The sequence below is a fragment of the Anarhichas minor genome, unplaced genomic scaffold, assembly GCF_050575085.1.
Source record: "Anarhichas minor isolate MPS153535 unplaced genomic scaffold, ASM5057508v1 ptg000023l, whole genome shotgun sequence".
Classification (NCBI taxonomy): Eukaryota; Metazoa; Chordata; class Actinopteri; order Perciformes; family Anarhichadidae; genus Anarhichas; species Anarhichas minor.
This window is the reverse complement of record NW_027466469.1, coordinates 851,509-864,375: the sequence shown is the minus strand read 5'-3', so window position 1 is coordinate 864,375 and position 12,867 is coordinate 851,509.

Below are 12,867 nucleotides of genomic sequence, written 5' to 3'. Positions count from 1 at the left end.
GCGGTTACTTAAGGGGCAGCTACTTCTTCTAAAAACCTTAGATAAAAGAACTAGGTCTAAAATTGTTGACACAAAGTAGGCTTAAACGATGCACATGAGATTATACAGGATTTGTTGTAATTCTCTCCATCTGATACAGAAATGTATTAAAAAGTAAAAAAAAAATACAATTAAACCAGCAGTTGAAAAGGGAGGAGAGAGAATAAAAAACCTCAATATTATACAAGTCGTGTGTTACACAAGCTTACACAGGGTCTTTCATGGCCTGTCACACAAGTCCTTCTGAAGAGACCTGTGTGACTGAGATACAGCACAATCCAGCTCCTCGGCTCTGCTGAGTTTATAAGACATGTTGCCAACAGATAGAGATTGATGATAGCAACTGATGCAATTTACTCCATGTCCAGGGTTGCTGGTTCACATTCCTCGAGTTAATGGCGAAAGTTCAGGTTGCAGAAGAAAATCTCCTCTGGATCTGTCCGCCGGAATTGAACTCCCGGACTTAAAGCAGCAAAGCCTCGGGAATGGATTTCTTGTTTATCTGCAGATGCAGATGGGAGAATTCACAGGATTTTGTGTGGCGTGTAAATGACAACTGCACGGGCTTCAAATGAGTATGCCCGCTGACCAGACATGAACAGTGTATGCACATGACTAAATGTACATTTCAAATAACGACGGCGTATAAATATGAGAGTTTCGATTTTGTGTTACTGAGCAGCTTTTTCCAGTTTCGCCTCACTCACAAGAACAACAGGGGTACTATTTCGGTTAAATCAATGTGGCTGGCTCTCCCATTTAGAACAAGGAGTGTCCACAGACAGGAAATGAATCGTTAAAATGTGAAAAATTATCATGTTAACTAGATTAGGCAGGGCAACTTATCAAGCAATCTCTTGATAGGGCGTCTGAGCAGTGTGATGGATTGTGTGCCGTCTCCTCTTCTCTGAAATGTATTCTTAATTGCTCGTTACAATTACGTACGACCACAGAAAATACATTAGTAGGCTCTGTTTCCCCACGGATGTTGTTTTTATTTGAATTTGTTTTAAGTTTCCCCGCAGTGTGTGCCACTCTCTATGCATATCAGTTGTGGTATGTAAATGTTTCTTTACATTTCATAGAATAACATTGACCCTGAGAGACGGTTTGATATTAAATGGGTAAACAACCCCCCTGCCATCGTGTTTGCATCAGGCCGGAACTGATGAATTGGTTGGACAATTATATATCAAAATGCCAACGATTTTTCGTATGTAGATTAGAAACCGTGTCAGCAGATCGTTTTTTCCACCAGACAGAAAGGACGCATATATTTTTCAAATGATGCTTCAAGCATCTTTGGCGGATTGGATAGCTATCAAATATCGGGGAAAAAGAAGCTACATGTAAATGAATCCAAATTGAAATGCGAGTGCTTAAACTGCCTCACGTTTAAGCCAGATGTGTGTGGAAGTAACCTCTGCAGGGTCTGTCCCCTGTGATAACAGCAGCCTAAATCACACTGAAATTAGCCGTCGTCCTCGGTCTCGTTACAGCGACGGGGAAAAGACACAAAAACAGAAGACACACTGAGCCGCTGTGAGCGTTTACCTGATCCCTGATCAGCTTGGCCGCTAAATGATCAGTGTGGGTGAGGAGTAGGCGTCAAATGAGAGCCTGTGAAGACAACAACACTATGTCTCTCCCATAGTAAATATGAGTCCTCTGTGTATTTGTGTTAGTTGGCGAGCAAAGCTTTTATTGTTGTAACTAAACTGCTTTGAGTGCACGTCGTGATTTTTTTGTATCCAGCCGGGGGAAACCGAGATGGATTGCAATCAGATTTGTGATCAGGCCAACGGAGACACACATGAAGTATGTGGTGAATGAAAGTGTATCAAACCTCACATGGATTTAAACCGGATATGAGACACTTGAGATGACAAATTTAAATGCAAACTTGGTTAAAATCGTAAAAAAATAAACAAATTTGTGTTTATGCAAAAAAAGAAGAAGAAATAATTACATCCAATATATCGTTAGCAGATATTTTTAACTGTCAAATGTCTGAATTGGCCTCAAATATCAGTCAAGCTATAGCTTCCATGATGTTATCCAACTTTTTCACAACATCTAATCTGTCCTTAGCTGCAGAGTTCATTTGATGTTAATGCCAAGGGTTGTAACTGTGCAGTCAGAGGAAGAAACAAGTGGAAAATCAAGTCAGCTCTGCCACAAGACACTGTTCACGCTATGACATGTGTTAGACAGAGTAGACCTGTTTTCTAAGGAGAAATTAGATTTCAATGACGGTAGAGCCTGACAGAGCTCAAGACTCAAACACAAAGTGTGTCTGTGTGTGTGTGTGTGTGTGTAGGGACTGAATGAAATAATAAAAACGGTACAGAAACAACTGTAGCTGCCCCTGTGGGCGGAAAACTCTGCTTCTTAAATGTCACTTATTTTAGGAGCATTAATTTAATGTCGGTGGTAGGTTTTTGAAAATGAGAATGAATTACACTGACCTCCTCCTAAATGAATTAACATGGGTGATTGTAGATGTAATTGCTAATTAGCATGACTCACTGATTCCGCAGTCTCACAGGTGGATCATTTTCACTCTCAGAGGGTTTTAAAATGCGAGGAAACCTCATGAACAAGGCCATGAAATTAATACCAGCTTTTCTTAAATGTGTGAGCCCCCGTTCCCCCCTTTTTTTTGAGATAATTTATTTTCAGCGAAATGAAAAGTAAGTGACTCATGATGTAACGCTGTGCACAGAAGTGGGTCTGCACCAGACGGAGCAAACTGATTCAATTCCTATCAATAAAGGTGAAGGGAATCATTTTTCTTTTTGACAGCGTGGCCAGCAACCCTATTTTTCTTAATATTTGGCAGCACGCACCATCTCCCCCGACCATCAAATACTTCAGAGACAAAATCATAATGGGAGACACAAACAACCCTCTTGCCCCTTGACCTCATGATCTCATAAAAAAGACAAAAGCCCAAAGCTCCACCGCTCTTGCCGCCACTCTTCCGGGAGTCGGTGAGCACCTTTGTTTACTTAAATCAAAATCCAATACATCGCCCTGGCAGGTTCTCTCCCGTTTTGTAGCTGTGGCACGGCTCAAAAAGATGCCCTTGACTTTTCATTAGCTTATTAACCTTTCGGGGAGGTGGGCTATGATTCAGAGGTGGGCACGGAGTCCCCCGGAGGCCGTGCTGTAACACTACCAGATGACTCATGCCGAGGGAAGAGAAGAGATGTGGCGACAGAGGGACGGAGAAGGGTGGATGAGAGGAGAGCAGGTAGGGCAGGTGTTTCTGACAAAAACAACAGATGCTGTCTTGTTGAGTTGAGTCCCAGTATCTCTGTCTGAATGCATAAAGCCTACAACTGTTGCTCACAGATGAATGAAAAACAAAAAAACAGATGTGCTACTTTGTCTGGATGGATATTAGTATCGTAGATACACGTACACACATTACATATATTAATAACGCGGGTTAATTATACAGTTTTAACATCAATGTGAGAAATAAAGTTACCACATTGTAAACATGAGTTTTTGGTTTCAATCTCTAGTTTCAAGTCTTCTTCAATACAGCATGATGTTCTTTTTGTAAATGATGGTCCCATTTAGAGTAAAATAGACCGTAAAGCAGGGTATGCTTTAGGGCGGGGCTACCTTGTGATCGACAGGCCGCTTCCACAGAGTTATCTGGTCTGGGAGTTTCATCTTACAACTGAACCAAGATGGCGACGGCCAAAATGACGAACTCAAGGCTTCCACACGACAGTCCACAAACCAATGGATGACGTCATAGTGACTACGTCCTCTTCTTAAACACAGTCTATGGTTTTTAGACAACAAATGGAGGTCTATGGCACACAGGATTAAGCCACATCAGGCTTCGACTACACAGGTAATAGAATAAATCTATTGTTTTGATCTTTTAATTGTTGACAATTAGAAAAGTATAAAAGAGCTTAGAAGAGTTTTTGCGGCAGCTTTTCAATGACTATATTTTAAAGTAAAGCAAGTCTTGACTACATGTTAAAATATAACCATTAAAAAGTTGATACAGTGGTTAAATACTAATCTTGACATCTAGATGTCTTTTTTTCTGCCCACCAAATCAATAAAAAAAATGAATGAATGTTTTTTTGTATGGCACAATGCTCTTACATCATTTCTATGTGGCCACTTTACCTCCTGCAAAGTCTGATCCCAAGTAGGAATAGATGCAGCATTTTACAGTCAAGATGCAACAGTCATCCTCCGATTGGCCAGATGTTGCACCCAGCTGTATCTCGCTTAATGCAGGTAACTCAAGTGACATCACACCTATTAAATGGGCTAAACTCACAGTGTGAGGAAATGGGAAACACACGTGTGTTGTTTTGTATGTGCAAGAAGACATGGAAAAACCTCATGCCATATTTTGTGCATGTGTGTATTCAATGTTTTGAATCTATTATACCCCGAGGTATCTTTGTGAATCCCAAAGGAAATACATTTACATGACAAACAATAGTGAAAGCCAGCAGTGATCTACAAATCCTTAACAACAGACTATTCATAATCATTTAACCTTCATGCCCAATTTCATGCATACATAAAATAAGAACTCGACTCTTTTCTTTTGACTCTACACCTGTATTACGTGCGCGACGCCTCCCGCGGTGCTTCAGGGAGCAACAAAGGAGAGTTTCACTTTAAATAAAAAATGAGCAAAGCGAGGGAAGTTTCATTATTCATCTCACACTGGCATACCCAACTCCCCAGCTTCCCGAAGGGAACACTATGAAATTTCAATTGGCATCATTCTATGTGTTCAGTTTTAATGTCAATATCGCAGACAGTCTTCAACAGCCTCGCAGCCTCCCTTCTGACTCCAACAAGAAACTTCAAAGGAGCGCTTCTCTGAATCCCTCAGTCTTGCATCAAAAATGTTAACCTTGGAGACATGCTAACTACCCAGTCGTGTATGTTCCCGAATTCCAATGAAGATTCTGATCGTTCGAGACGAGGAAGAAAAGAGGAGTCAACGATGCCCTCCGCCCATCGATCCGCCAATCTTTCCATCTGACCGTCGGCCCGCTTCTCTCCTTGAATCCACCGTGTACGCGCCGTCCTGTTCACTTCATTCTTTGGAAAACTGCTGAATCAAGTGAAGCTCTTAGAAATGAAAGCTGAAACAGGACTTGATATTTACTGTAAGGACTCAGCAGAGACATACGCTCAGCTCTCGTGTTTACACATCGTGACGCACATAATGTAACGTCAAACTCCTGGAAGATGAAAGAAACTCTTATTCGTTAAAAACAAGCAACAACAACGTAGTGAAGCTGAGCTGCTTCTTCTGGGGCTTGTGTGGCTGCTGCTCACTGGGCCTCAGGTGCGGGGCTCTAATGGTTGGCAGCGAGGAATCCACCTGAGTGCCAATGTGCCTGTGATGCTGCCAGAGCTTTGGAGGTAGTATTTGAGGTACACTGGCAGTGATATATGTGCAGGTGCTGTACTTACACTTTTGTGTATCACGCAGGCAGTGACTGACATGGTATCCTCCGGCAACATCTCGTGACGAGACATGAAATCCCGCAAGACGGAAAGAAAACTTTTTTGGGAATCCTGAAAGTTCAGTATTTTCAGGTTTCATTATTATTAATATTATTTTTTAATCTAACTCCCCTACGGACAGTACTTGTCAGTATTAACTTTAATGACGACCTGGAGAGGGAGTAGTCATGTCCCGCCTGTGACTAGCAACTGGTGTGATGTTAAATAGCTATTGCAGCATGGTTAATAAACAAAATGCCACAATTTATGAGCAAACTCTACAGCATTTGATCCCAATATGATCACCGTTAATACAGCTTTCCAGGAGCTAATTATCACTGTCATGCCCTCAGGGTTTTGGAATTCATAAAAGCTGGAGTAAGCTGTATGCTCATGATTTATGAATCACTTAAAATGACGACTAAAAAAGAAAGTAATTGTTAAAAAAGCTGACATAGTGAAAAAGTTAATCTTTGTTGCAACAGTAGCGTGCTATTAAATATATTTGGGGGAGTGGGTACATTATGCATAGATTCCTGCTTTTTCTTTGAACTCATTGTATCGACAGATACCGACATGGAACTGACGAACTCTGCCCCATCTGCTGTAGCTGGTGAAGGGCCCACTGGTAAATAGAGATCTGTCTGGTTGTCAGGCTGCCTTTATTTAATTTGAATTAAAATCCATGCAAAGAGAAAGCGGGAGAAAGAGAGAGAGAGAGAGAGAGAAAAAAAATCTTCCCTACTTGCTCTCACATAATATATGGAAGGGTTGGAATAATCCTTATAAAGTTCATCTCATGCAGCTGGGAAAAGCGTTTAAACATAATGCGAGCTGTCCATCTGATAGACCTGTAAGGGATAGATAGTCATCATCATCCCCGCGCATTTGGAACACCCACGCGGTCTCTCAATCGTCTCATTTACAGAGGGCATGAATGGGAAGGAAAATGTCATTAGCGAGATAGGTAATCTGTTTCTGGAGAGGAATCAGAGATCATAATTGGATTTTCTTCAAGTCTGCTCAAAGCTTTTCACAGTGTCAGCCCACTATCATATTAATGGTTGTAAGCCGACTGATCTTGAGAGGGAGGCTTGGTGAAAGATGGCGTCCTCCACAGGTGCCCACCTATAACTTAAGTTAGACTGCTCCACTGAGTCACAGAGGAAGGGAGGAGTAGGAGGAGAAAGAATATCGTAGCACAAAGTGAAAAATGACGGACAAAATGGGCCTATTTTTCTCAATCGACCGTTTACTACACCCTTCACCTGAACGGCAATTGTCCAATCATACCTTTGTCAACGGTAACTAAGTACAGCAGGCCTGTCAAGCTTTGAATTTCTCCACAAGTAGCATGCATGAGGCGGTAGAAACGCCAACACTTATTGTAGTATTTATAGACTTTGGAGGGTGTGTTACTTTCGAAAACCAAAAACACAAGAGCAAAAGTGTAAGGAACGGTCGAAACGGGGCGTTTTCCTGCTGTAATGTGAGCTGCCATCGTTAGCATTCCGAGCTAACTAGCACTCACGGCAGTAAACAGGTGATACTTCCAATGGTGGGAGCACGACTGGCACATCTACCGTGTAGTATCCCGACTGTGTGCGAGGAAGTCCTGAATACAAGCGCGGAAATTAACACCCACCGAGTGCCAAATGCGGGTGGGTGTTGGAAGGCTAAATCTTGGAAGGCTATCAGCCACACTGGCGGGTAAACGCTTGTTCCAAAAATAATCATGTATTAAAAAACTATGCTCGGTTAGTCTCTGTCGCATTTTGACACAAGCACCACGAGCTTAGCATTAGAGTGAGCGATAGAGAGAGAGGCAGAGTGACTATAAAGTTAGCAGTGAGTTTATTGTGTGTACAGTTGGTTGTTTGTCTGTCAATAAATGCTACAACCCCTAAAGACCTAAGCCAAGTTCCTGTCTTGCTCCACCTGCCACCTTAAAGTGAGAGCGACTTCATTCTGTGCTCCAGTAGACACTAAACTCTACTATATCTTTACATCGATAATAGTTGATTGCTGATACTGAGTCGTATATAGCTCCTTTAATGAACAGTAAACACTTTGCCCAACACCTAAAATCAATAATTAATTGAGGAACTTTTTCTTTATTGCAGCATCTCAGTTCCTCGCAAATATATAATTGCATTGCAAGTCTTGTAAAAACCACACAATATTTGATGTGTATCGCTTGAGCTTCTGAACTGGCTGATATTATCTTGAGGAAACAGGGCAGCAACATATAGGAAATATCGATAATATCTCACTTTTGTTATTATGCTGCTATTGACCTGTTGCACTTCCATAGTGGCTATTCCCTAAAATCAAACTCAGCACATTTATGCAAAATTTCAAAGGCAAACGATACAATGTCTCACCATGTATCTTTCAGTGAATCTTATCAGTAAGCATTTTGTAAAAGGTGTGATGGATGTGAATGTGCATGTAACAAGAGGGTGTGAGGAGCCGCATCATATTCTTTTGCTAAATGCTCTGCTGATGTCTAAGCAGATGGTGGTTCTGCAGTTATGGAAGAAGGTAGCTATAATGTGAAGTGCTACCAATCTGAAGTGCTTTGAAAATTGCTGTAATAGTGCAACACATGGAGCGCTATTACTGCGGTGTCATTTCTCAACAGTTGTGGTCCCTCAAACTTGTGCTTTATGACAATTATACACTGGGCCTCTGAGTCAAACTCGGGGGGGGAGCAGTACAGGTGTACATTTGGAAGATAACAGGCCGAAAAAGAAAAAAAACTAACTTTCTTCTGGTGTTATCTTTTCCTGTTTCCTCCTGAACAACAATCAAGAATGGACCAGTTGGATTTGGCAATCTCTGAGTTGGAAGTTTGTTAAAAAATGTTCATTGTATTTTTCCTTCCACTTGTGCCGAACACCCATTGGCTGTTGGCAGAGCAGCTATTTTTATTCCACTACATGCCAAATCTTGGAAATCTTACACCAAGCTTGCATTGCTGGACTGGACCCTGACGAAATCGGACACGTTTGAAAAGTTGTACATCGGCCTGGACAGGAGGAAAGTTACCCAGTCTAAGTGCTTCAGGGAGAAGGAATTAATCATGATCTGAAAGTGAAGGAAAACCACAGATTCAAGAAATGTCCTCTCATATCCTCTCCACCTGCCAGCCTAAACTCCTTATATCTCGTTTGTTCGTTTTTTCATTTAACTGTTAACCGTCTGTGTGCCTGAAGCTTCAGATTCCCCTCACAGCTGCTGTGAAATGGCCACGGGGAGCACCGGTCAGAGTGGGGATACCTCTGTCAGGTTGCATTTTTGTAGCATCATGTCTCTCTTCCTACTCTGGTGTATACTGTCCACCGCATTTCACCCAAATAAAAAATACTTTATTAACAATCTCAGAGGCGATGAAGACCGTAGAGACGTTAAACCCCTTGTTTTCTCAGAGGAGCACTGCTTTAAACCTGAATGCTGTGTCGGTTATCACAAAGATGAACATGTCCGCTGACCCTTAAAGCCAGCAGTTGATAATCCGGCTGCAGTTTAAGGAGGCTATTGGGTCTAAATGGAGGAGTCTTCATTTCACGGTTTAAGTCCAATTTTAATGTTTGCCTTTTTATTAACCATGATATTTCCCTAACTTTAGGCAAGTGTTTAGGTTTCCTAACCTTACTACTGCACTTATTTACCCAATCGTCTTTGCCCTCTGCAGGTCATAATCCCACACTGAGCTCTCCTATCCTTGGCAACATCTTGTGTCACTGCTGAAAAGCTACAGCAGCTACGACAGCAGCTACGACTCATAATGCGTTTGTCCATTTAAGCAAACACTTTAATTTAAATACTTTTTAATCCTTCTAACCATGTTATCCTCCTTACTTGGGGTCAAGGTAACGGTAATTTAATAAATACTACTCGGACTGAATGTTAGATACAGCTGGCAAGCATGTTATTTAAATGCCAATAAATGCATTTACAGATAGTTGTAAGCCTTGTATTCCCTGCTGGTGTTCCACAATTCTCTGTATCAGTATGTCGAAAGAGAAGGTGTTAAATTGCATTCTGTGTGGCATTAAAACGTCTTTGCACGTCTTATATTTAGCTGCAGGAACCCTGGACACCAAGGATGTGATCTTGTTTGACCAGATGAGGCCTCACAGGCCTCTCAGGCATCCATTGTGGAAACCCTTTGGTTTCCCACCAGCATCCAGAACTAGGGCTGCACCTAACGATTAGTATTTCAATTAATTAATACAACAATATTTTTTGGGGTGATTGGTTGATTTATCTAAAAAATAATTTATCAATTATTCTTACAATTTTTGTTTTATTTTCCGATTAATACAACAATGAATTCATCCAAAATGAATATCAGACACTCATTCATATTTTAATGTCTTATTCAATCATCTTCTCTTAAAAACAAACAAATGTAAAAAGATAATAGACCATATTTGTTACATGCCTGATCAGAAAAAGTTCAAATTCAAAAGGATTTCTATGATCACTGTGTGTCATGCATCCCCTTCCTGAACTGGAGAATCTGAATTTTTTAGTTTCTTACGTAGCCTACTTGACTCGAGACTTAAAATGGTTATGACATGGATTCATATAATCTATGGAATATTATGCAGTTAAGATAATCAAATATAGTTTTGTATTAGTGTGGAGCAAGGGAAATAATTGAAATGATTTACAGTCTGTACCGTTAGTTAAAGAAATTAGAAACATATAACGGCGGAATGCAAACGCATGGAGATACACCATGTTACCATAACAACAGCTTTGCCGAAATCACTTTCAACACGGTGAAGATGAAGAAACATTGAATCAATGTTAAGTGACTATTGATAATCCTAATATATATATACAGTATATATCTTGCTGTTGGGGGACAAAAAGTAAACGGGCCGTGACAAAAGAGTCCCGGTGATGCTTTCGCAGCTCTGCTGCTGTGATAAGACATTTTCAATTTGCAGAGCTTACACAGCGCATTGCTGGGTCTCTGTCTAAAATGCTTCCACGCCTTAGAGGATCGAGGACAACGTATTTTAGCTGCGGCTTGTTTGTCAGGAGAACGCATCCTGCATGCTTTGACCTTGATATTCTTGCGCTAATGCAAATCAATGACCTGACTACGGCGACATATCGCCCCAGCCTTATTCAGAACCATAATTTAGGTTAGAGTAACTATAAATAACTGCCTAACCTTAACCATACTGTAGTAGCCATGAGCAGATATCGCAGAGAGGAGAATAAAAAAAAATAAAAAAAACGGCATTCAGCGTAATCCCGGGATTTACAGAGTCGTCCAATATATTTTTATTTGCCGAGTTTGAGTGAATGACACAATTGTGCCGAGCCAACTTGAGCGGCTTTAGCCAGAAGATCCATGACAGCCATGTAACACAAGAGCAGCAACAACACAACAGCTACAATTCAGGAGAAACAGATAACAGCTGAGATTTTAAACCACGTTTTCCTTCAGGGCACCATTTTCTGGCCTCTGTATCTACACAAAAGGGAGGGGGGGGTGCCCTCATTTTTATTCTAAAATCTCAAACCGAGCAGTGATGACTCGACTCTTTAATCACATCCAGGTAGGCAGAATCACCTGTAGTGGTGGATTTGCCAGGGCCATTTATATTCAAGGTTGATTATAAGTACGGTGTCATTTGCATTATCAGAGACTCAGCACTAATGAGACTCCTAGTTTTGGGCCCTAATTGGATTGCTTCACCACAGTCCCTTATTGATATTTGCATGCCACAGTTCATCATAAGTAATGAGAAGATTATCCACTAGAGGTATCCAATTGCAAACTCCATCTGTGGAGTAGAGGGAGCACTGTCCGCGGTATGGTCCCCATGGGGGCTGACGGGGCAAGGTGCCACGCAGTGACAAACATACATGGCTACACATGCAGTACGGTGCACGTACATTTATGTCAACTCACACATTAAACACGTGCTGAGACATTTTTTAAGTAAGTTTAAAGAGTATTTGTAGGAAAATACACTTAAACTATAGCGGTCACACTTTCTATTGGGGGTTTTATTGGTAAGTTGAAGTTTTTTAATTCATCAAGCAATTTGTTGTATCTTAGCAGCATACTGAAAGCAACAGAAAGGCTCAGCAGAGCACATTTAAATATATGTTATTTATTTTTATTGCAATATCGTTGCTGCGATATTCGCCGTTATCACGTATGTGTCAGAATCTTACTACCGGTCCGCTGAGACCTTACTGTATATCAGCACATGTTTACCATTTCGCCAAGAGGCTGTTGTTGTTGTTGTTGTTTACCTGCTCTGCGCTATTACTGCCTCTACAAGAAATAAATGACTTGCGTGCGAGCCAAAATTAGGCGAACATCTGCCAGGGAGCAAGGTAAGGGGATTAAAAAGAATAGCTACCTTAGAGGAACATAATCCGAAGCGGAGCATTTGCAACATAGAAGACCGGGGATTGGAAAGGCTCGGGTTCCTATAAGGCTTATTTCTTTCACTTTATGAGAAAAGACCTCCACTCCATAACCAGACTGATGTAAAATGCTCACAAAGCCATCAATCACACTCACAGAAGGCCACACAGCGGTATCATAATTTATATATTTTTCTCTACAAAGCAGAACCTACAGCCCGGAAGCCCGAGCAATATGTCAATGAAGCTGTGGGACAAAACCTCTGACTCATTAAGGCAGATAATGAAACAAAACCTGCTCATCAAGAACACATTTGTCTAAAAATTAGAATGGCAAAAAACGTTCACGGAGCGCTGTGCAGATGGTGCTTTTTCCTGTGGGCATCGGAGCGTGGAAGCACTTTGGCTGGAATTCAGAGAAATAACTTTCTATCATTGTAACTTGTCAATTAACTCGGAAATGGCTGTGCATCTGCGTAGCAAATGTTTTTCAAAATTGTCATCATATTGCGCATTTGCGCGTGCTGTGGTTTCCGGAGAGATTATTCACCTCGTTATCCATTTATTTATTAATCTTTGTAGGAGAAACGAGGAGGAAGAAGACAAAGAAGAAGCTATGGCATCAAAGATAAAACTGCACATGTATTCATTCCTACTTTTCTTTTAAGCTCCTTTACTGCCAGGAAAATCATGACTACTAGTATCTGCATGGGACACAGGAATTTACAGACATCTGGGAGTGACACAGCACATGCACAGAGCTGTGAGACTTCCTGTAGCTACAGATTCATCCAATGAAATTAGTCATGTGGCTTCCTTCAAAGATTTGAAACGAAACCATCTGATAGGGAAGACAGGAATCCCGCTATCTTGAATCCCCTGAGCTTCCACTATGGACAACTCCGAGGT